This window comes from Triticum dicoccoides, chromosome 7A (assembly GCF_002162155.2).
Source record: "Triticum dicoccoides isolate Atlit2015 ecotype Zavitan chromosome 7A, WEW_v2.0, whole genome shotgun sequence".
Classification (NCBI taxonomy): domain Eukaryota; kingdom Viridiplantae; phylum Streptophyta; class Magnoliopsida; order Poales; family Poaceae; genus Triticum; species Triticum dicoccoides.
Window position 1 is genome coordinate 581,613,732 of NC_041392.1, and position 6,491 is coordinate 581,620,222.

Consider the following 6,491-nt stretch of genomic DNA (forward strand, 5'->3'; position numbering starts at 1 on the left):
TCTGCTGTTCCTCGACTCTCAGGAAGGTAAGATCATCAATCAATAGTAGGCTGCTGCTCTATGCAGTTAAAGATGGGATCCAACCTGTTCTGTTTGCTTGTTTCCTAGAATGACACCATCATCCTAGGGTATATTTCAGGAAAGATACGGTCTAGTTCTATACGAATACAGATGGGGGCACAACCATTTCGAGAACAACCAATATATATATTAGAACCCCCTTTACTTGCCTAAGCACTTCTTGGATCATTTTCTTCTTTAGGAATTCTACCAATAGCTATAGTCATAGTGATCCTCCTATTCAATTACTTCAACCATTTTCGAGCACCTCATATCATCATTTGATTAAGTCTTAAATGAGACCCTCTAAAGTTTGAGGCAAATGAACGTCCAATCTCCGAAAAGTCCCTATTGTTTTGATTTTTGAAATGGGATATTTACAGAATCCCCATGAATAGGATCAAACCTTATTCCATGCTATTTCCATAAACCAATTAGTAGGTATGAGAGGATTAATGTCGGACCCTCAAGGACAAATGATTGATTTACCTATTCAAAGCAATTTAGGCGAGGGACTTTCTTTGATAGAATATATAATTTCCTGCTATGGAGCTCGCAAAGGGGTTGTAGATACTGTTGTGCGAACAACAGATGTTGGATATCTTACACGTAGACTTGTTGAAGTAGTTCAACAAATTATTGAGCGTAGAAGAGATTGTGGTACTATCCGAGGACCCATAAAAAGTGGGATTTGCGCTTGTGGCAATTCTCGAGCGAGCGGAGCTGAAAACAAAGACGAAAGATTTTGCCAAAAATGCAGGGTAGAATTTGTGGATTCTCGGATACGAAGATATCAAATGGGATACATCAAACTCGCATGTCCCGTATTCATGTGTGGTATTTAAAAGGTCTTCCTAGTTATATCGCGAATCTTTTAGATAAACCTCTTAAGAAGTTGGAGGGCCTAGTATACGACGATTTCTCTTTTGCTAGGCCCAGCACTAAAAACCCACTTTTTTATGTTTACGAGGTTTATTCGAAGAGGAAATTGCATCCTGTAACCACATCATTTCTCCCTTTTTTTCTACCCCAGGCTTTGCAACATTTTGAAATCGGGAAATTGCGACAGGAGCAGGTGCTATTAGAGAACAATTAGCAGATTTGGATTTGTGAATTATTATAGAGATTTTTTTTGTCGAATGGAAGGAATTAGAAGACGAGGGGTATAGTGGAGATGAGTGGGAAGATAGAAAAATATGAATAAGAAACGTTTTTTTGATTGGATGCATGCAATTGGCGAAACATTTTATTCAAACAAATGTAGAAGCCGGGGCTTCTTCCTCGAGTCCTGTCATGATCGCGCACTTGACGAAAGAGCCTTATAAGCAGCATTGCCCTTCTTCAGTCACACGATATTGCTGGATCGGGCTTTCGGCCATTGTCCAAGATTCCCCACTCCTGCCCCACGTGGGAGTCCGGGCCGTGTCTGAGTCCCAGTGTGGCTCGCCTCTGCTCTCGATAAAACAAGTCAGAATCAATTGGCAAGGGGTCGACGATTAAGGGAATTGCTTAAACAATCCCAGGCAAATCCTCTCCCAGTGGAAGAGCAGATAGCTACTATTTATACCGGAACAAGAGGATATCTTGATTCGTTAGAAATTTATTTACCTAGCTCAACATATGTATTCTATGCCTCCCTATCCATACCTAGCTACTGACTATGGTACACAACTTTCCTTGTTCACACACCACATGTGGACCTGCCCTTGGGAGGGGAACAACAAATGGAAAGCACTTGAACCCGCTTGGATCACGGCGAGACAGATAGAAGTAGGACGAAGAGCAATAACACGATATGCACGTCGTGGTGAAAAATATGGTTACGTATATTTCCCTACAAACCGGTTACACTAAGACCCACGGAAACACGTATGGGCTTGGGAAAGGGGTCCCCCGAATATCGGGTATCCGTTGTTAAACCTAGTCGTATACCAGTGCCCACAAGAAATCTCGAAGCCACCCATTAATCATAATGGAACTTTGTGCAAAGTTTCCCCTCGGTTCGAATCCGAGTGGTGGCAAAATAATTAATTGGAATTCCAATTAATCATTAAAGAAATAAAAAGGGATTAAATAAAAAAATCCAAGTCTTAAATGAAAGGATCTGGTTGGAATCTTAAAGTGTGGTAGAAAGAACTACATAAATTTGAAATACTTTAATTAATTTTTAGTCCTTTTAATTAACATAGATACAAATACTCTACTAGGATGATGCACAAGAAAAGGTCAGGATAGCTCAGTTGGTAGAGCAGAGGACTGAAAATCCTCGTGTCACCAGTTCAAATCTGGTTCCTGGCATTGCTCCGTCAGGCTTTCGCCCATTGCGGAAAATTCCCTACTGCTGCCTCCTGTAGGAGTCTGGGCCGTGTCTCAGTCCCACTGTGGCTGATCACCCTCCGTGGGCGAACCTTGCGAAGGAAACCTTGGGTTTCGGGGCATTGGATTCACACCAATGTTTTCGTTACTCAAGTCGACATTCTTGCTTCCGCTTCGTCGACCCTCGCTTTCGCGGTTGCTTCCCTCTAAGGAGGAACGCTCCCCTACCTGGAATTACGACCTTTACCACAATGGTGCCTTCCATGGATAAAATTATTTCGTGGATTGGATTTCACTTGCCTGTCTACGGTTCCCGAGCACAGGGCGTCCAGGGGTCACGGACCGACCATAGACCCTGTTCAATAAGTGGAACACATTAGCCGTCCGCTCTCCGGTTGGGCAGTAATCTTCTTTGAATGCCTGCTCAGTATGAAGGTCCCGTCTGGCTTCTCGTCGAATATAAAGGGTATAATAAATATGCAAGAGAAAAAGTTCCAGAACCTAAAGTCTCATGACTGCCACGTGATTATGACGCAACTGCTTCCGGTTGCATTGAGGGGGCTTCTACCGGAAAACGTCCGATTAGCCATTGTGAAGCTATGTGCATTCCTCAATGCAATCTCTCAGAAGGTGATCGATCCAGAAATCATACCAAGGCTAAGGAGTGATGTGGTGCAATGTCTTGTCAATTTCGATCTGGTGTTCCCACCATCCTTCTTCAATATCATGACGCACGTCCTAGTTCATCTAGTCGACGAGATTGTCATTCTGGACCCCGTATTTCTACACAATATGTTCCCCTTTGAGAGGTTCATGGGAGTCCCAAAGAAATATGTCCGTAACAGCGCTAGGCCAGAAGGAAGCATCTCCATGGCCCATCAAACAGAGGAGGTCATTGGGCTTTGTGTTGACTTCATTCCTAGCCTTAAGAAGATTGGTCTCCCTAAATCGTGGTATGAGGGGAGACTGACCGGAAAAGGCACGCTTGGAGGGGACTCAATAATATGTAGGGACGGGCATTCTTGGTCTCAAGCACACTACACAGTTCTACAGAATTCTACCTTAGTGACCCCGTATGTCGATGAACACAAGAACATTCGGTGCTCCAAACACCGAAGCAGTGTGACGACTGGATTACATGTGAACACATCAAGAATTTCGGCAGTTGGTTGCAAACACGTCTTAGGGGTGACAACACTATTTCTGATGAGCTGTACTCGTTGGCCAGGGGACAATCTTCGACTGTATTGACTTACAAAGGGTACGAGATAAATGGGAATACATTTTACACGATCGTCCAAGATCAAAAGAGCACCAACCAAAACAGCGGTGTCCGCTTTGATGCAGCAACCAAGAGGGGGAAGGACACATATTATGGTTACATAATGGACATATGGGAACTTGACACCGGACATGAATTTAAGGTCCCTTTATTTAAGTGCAAATGGGTCAATCTATCAGGAGGAGGGGTACAGGAAGACCCACAATATGGAACGACAACAGTGGATCTGAACAATCTTGGGTACACAGACGAACCTTTCGTCCTAGCCAATGATGTGGCGCAGGTTTTCTATGTGAAGGACATGTCTACCAAACCGAGAAAAAGAAAAGATATGGAAGCGAACACATCATACGATGAGCCAAAGCGCCACATAGTACTTTCAGGAAAAAGAGACATCGTGGGAGTAGAGGGCAAGGTAGACATGTCCGAAGATTATGAAAAGTTTCATGAAATTCCTCCCTTCAAAGTCAAGGCTGACCCAAGCACCCTAATAAACAATGAAGATTATCCATGGTTATGACGCAATAAGCAAAGGACACAAGCGAAGAAAAAGTGAAGACTTTCTCTCCACAACTATTATGATGATGCCTTTGATCTAGAATATCACTGCAGTTACATGTGAAGAAATGAAATGCCTGTTGTAACCGACGAGTTTCCGTATGAAACCCTGATACCTCGAAACAGATAGTCCATTTTGTACACGAAGTGCATCCAGTTTTTGCCATAACCCTCTCAACTTTTTAGCACATGCTATGTGGGTGAAATGATGATGCCATGCCAACTTTCAACCTTTTTTAGAGTTCATTTGAAATTCTTTTCAATTTCACGGTCATATAGGTCAAAAAAATCAGTAAATGCATGAAAAATAACAAATGAAGTCGGAAAGGGTTGAAAATTGATTATGTGGCTTTGAATGGTGCATTTTGAACACACAAAAAGTCTGGAGTTCAAATAAGTTCAAAAAAATGAAATCCCTTTGTAACAGATGAGTTTTCGTCCGAAACCCTCATACTTCGAAAGAGATTGTCCATTTTGTACACGAAGTGCATCTTTTTGCTGTAACCCTCTCAAATTTTTAGCACATGCTCTGTGGGTGAAATGATGATACCATGCCAACTTTCAACCTTTTCAGAGTTCATTTGAAATGCTTTTCAATTTCAGGGTCATATAGCTCAAAAAAATCAGTAAATGCATGAAAAATAACAAATGAAGTCGGAAAGGGCTGAAAATTGATGATGTATTTTGAACAGATAAAAAGTCTGGAGTTCAAACAAGTTCAAAAAGAGAGGCGCAATGCTCACCTGCACGTTGCTTAGCTTCAGGCCTTGAGAAACTACACATAGCTCCATGCAGTCTACACCATTTCAAGGCCTGAAGCTAAGAAACGTGTAGGTGAGCATTGCGCCTCTCCTTCATCGTCTCTGCACTCAGGGCTTATAAACCACAACAAGTACCTCTCGCTTGGCGAGGTGGGACTAAAAAACAGTTGGAGAAAGAATCAACTAAAAAACTTTATTACCGGTTCATGCCACGAACCGGTACTAAAGGTGCTCGTGGGGCCCCAGCCTTAGAAACGGTACTAAATAAAATGCCTTTGTAACAGCCTTAGAACCGGTATTAAAGGAATCAACTAAAAAGCTTTCATAAACCTCTAGTATTATTGAAACTAAAATTATATAAAATTTATGCAACTAAAATTATCAAAGTATTTTCTGTTCAAAACATTAAAAGCAAAAAGAATTTTCATAAAGAACTTTTTTGTTAGAAACTTTAATAGCAAAAAGAATTATCGTAAAGATTTTTTGTTAGAAACTAAAATAACAAAAAATGTTTTTGAATATAATGATAAAACACAGTAATATTAAATAGCAGGAAAAAGAATCACTCCAAAATCTATTTTTATAGTAAAGTTAATCACAAACTAGTGATTCACACAAATTTCAAAGAATTCAAATTTAAACTAATATTCAAATTTGAAAATTAATGGCACTAACAGAAAGTTTATAATTTTTCTGACCTAGAAGCAAAAAGAATTAAAAAATAAAAGCAAAAAATAAAATAAAATAAATAATGCAAAAAACGAAACAAAAAAACTGGAAAAAAAATAAAAAATGCCGCCTACTGGGCCACCACGGCCTGAATACGACTAGACACCCAACCATACAGGTGGGCCAGGATTCAGGCCCGTAGAAGGCCCAGTAGGCCCATAGGCATGCACAGAGAGGTTAGGCCCGTAAGCCTGCTTTAGAGAGGAGCTCGACAGCTCAGGCGCACCGCACCTTATAAACAGGTGTGGCTCTCTCTCGGCTAGCGAGGTGGGACTAAACTCTCACCACCACGCCATTGTGCAAGACCCATTGGTCCCAGTTGGTGGCACGAATCGGGACCAATGCCCACCTTTGGTCCCGGTTCGTAGCACCAGCCGGTACCAATGCCCCCCTTTAGTCCCAGTTAGTGCCACCTACCAGGACCAAAGGTCTCTGCTTCCTGCCCTTTGGGCTGCTGAAAAGAGACCATTGGTCCCGGTTGGTGGTACGAACCGGGACCAAAGGGCTGGATATATAAGCCAACACTTTGCAAATTTTCAGCAATTTCTCCCTGACCCGACGCCGCCCTCTGCCCTGTTCCTCGTCGCCGTCGCCCGCGCCCATCGTCGCGCCTCCCTGCCCCCGACCACGCCGTTGCCCACGCCCGTCGTCGCGTCGCCCTGCTCCTTGTCGCCGTCACCGTCGCCTGCGCCCGTCATCGCTGTCTCCCCCGCCCGTCATCACCGTCGCCATCGCCTGCGCCCGTCGTCGCGCCGCCCTGCCCCCAAGCATGCCGTCGCCGCGCC

At 43.1% G+C, this 6,491-nt stretch overlaps 1 non-coding gene across 1 annotated transcript; it reads left to right on the forward strand.

The window, feature by feature from the left end:
- The first annotated feature begins 2,285 nt into the window (after window positions 1-2,285).
- TRNAF-GAA lies at window positions 2,286-2,358 on the forward strand. Its single transcript has one exon. It is a non-coding gene; the product is annotated as a tRNA-Phe (tRNA).
- Window positions 2,359-6,491: the final 4,133 nt, after the last annotated feature.